A 2223-nucleotide genomic window follows, 5' to 3' on the forward strand; every position below is an offset into this window, starting at 1 on the left:
TGAGCCTACAACTTTGAAAGAAGAAAATCGCCACCTGGAGTTGGGACTGAAAGAAAGTTTAAAAATGTGCCCTTCAAATGTGTTAAACAATCATGATTCCAGTCAGGATTATGGCCTTTCATTGCTATTTGAAGCTGCAAAGCTTGTAAGCGTTGACTGAACGGAAACACTTCGAAGAAAACAATTTCAGTTCTCTGTTGTACTACCTTGTGTTAGTTTTGAAATATTATTGGAATAATCACAGAGATGAAAGACTTTCCATAGTATAGCATTGCGTGACATTCGAGTGCAGTGTTGTGGCAGTGTTAAGTTGTTGTGTTTACAGGTGTTTTACTATCAGTCATAAACTGTACGTTCTTTACTGAGTTCAACTTCAATTAACAATTTCAGAAGTTGAGTTTCAAATAAATCAGTTTTTTTTGTTTCTCGATGCGCACAGTGTACGCGCAGTTAATTAACACTTTACATTGGCAGACTGATGTCTCGCTCAGTTATTGCTTCCCATTTCAGACAATAAATATTTACATGTTAAGTCTGCCTTTTGATCATAGAATGAAAAGCTGGAAAGAATGAGAGTTTCTTCACGTTAAATGTAGCCACTATAGGCAAAAAATCCTCTCATATCTCCAGGCATAATTCTTCACTGCTTCGTGAACTGCCACATGCAGACTGTCTCTCAAAAGTTCTCCATACTCGAAGCGTCTCAGGGTCGTCTTTAGCTTGTTGAAAACATGTTCGGCTGGGTTGAATTCAGGGGAATATGTTGGTAAATAGACGGCTGTGCAACCAATGTCATCCAACCATTCACCAAGGGCCTGTCCTGCCCGGTGACGATGAATTGGCGCGTTGTCAAAAGCTACATTATCATCATAACTGTACGCCGGTGTACCATCGGGAAGATAAACAGAAGCTGCTTCTTCGAAAAAATTTAGAAAAGTAAGCGCATTGCTGTTACCATCAACCGTGTTGGCATAAAGAATTCTGTCAACACCACACATAAAATTTAGTGTGATATTTGGAGAAGTTGCATACCGCACGATCTCAACAGCTGGAGTGCCAATAAGAGAATGACCATAGTTAGGTCTTCCAACATCTGGAAGCTTGATTCCTGATTCATCAAAGAACTTAAGTTTATACGGGTCAACTGTGGAAATATAATTAACATAATGCTGACAATAATTAATGTTGTCTTGGGGTGAATTTCTCTGCAATGGGCCTTGTTAACTTTTTCCAGGTCCGTTTTCCATCGGTCATTGTGTTTCGGAGTACTCGCCGAATAGCTGTATTTGATGTTCCTGTAGCAATGTTACAATTGTCATTCGTATGCTTATACCACTCACCAGCAGTCATTGAAGCTCTATCAGTCTTAAGAAATCTTGTAAAGTCAATATCATCCTGCTGAATTTGCTTTACGCCAGCTGCACGCGTTTTTGTAATTCCTGTATCGCCTTTTTCAACCACTTCTTTCCAAATTTTCGGCACAGTATCGAATTTGACCGTTTCTTTCAGCAATGGCTAAGAAATTCCCGGGGAAAAAGCCAGTTACAAAGTCACCGCCATCTTCAACAATATCTTTTATTTTTCTTCTCAAATCAAGTTAAAGAGGTCTCCCGTTGATATAACATCTACCTCGTTTACTGGTAACTTCCGCCATCGCAACAATGGCTCTCGTGTTTGTTTTTACTAGTAAAAAAAATCGCGCAAACTTGCCGCCCACCGCCAGTATCCAGGAATTTGTGGAATTTGTTAACGAAAGTGTGCGGGGCAGTGATACGAAAATTCAGTCCCATTCCACGCATTGGTGGTTTTCGTAGTAGAGCAATTTTAAGAGGACAGCGAATTTTAGAAGTGGGCACAAAGGAAGAGCTAATTGCAAGGGTGGGGCTTTTAAAGGCAGGTTTTCCCGAGGCTGCCTTCTCAAGAGAATATTTATGTATACTGCATATTATTGAGACAGCTAAACTAATCACAAAACCTCAAGGTGAGCTGAATATGAAAACTGTTTGTCGTCGCAGAACATTTTCTCATGGGTAAGACAATACCGTCACCACAAGAACGTCATGTCTCAAAGACATGCTCTCTCTAAAAGCTCCATCTATTGAGGTTGAAAACATGCAGAAAAGAAATGTTGAAGATTTTCTTGACGCCTTAAAGGTCATTGTCGGCAAGGACGAAGAAATTTCGCGGCAAATAGTTGATGAACTTAAAAAGAAAACTAGAAAA

The sequence above is a fragment of the Pavona decussata genome, unplaced genomic scaffold (genome assembly GCF_977016875.1).
Source record: "Pavona decussata unplaced genomic scaffold, jaPavDecu1.1 SCAFFOLD_21, whole genome shotgun sequence".
Taxonomy (NCBI): Eukaryota; Metazoa; Cnidaria; class Anthozoa; order Scleractinia; family Agariciidae; genus Pavona; species Pavona decussata.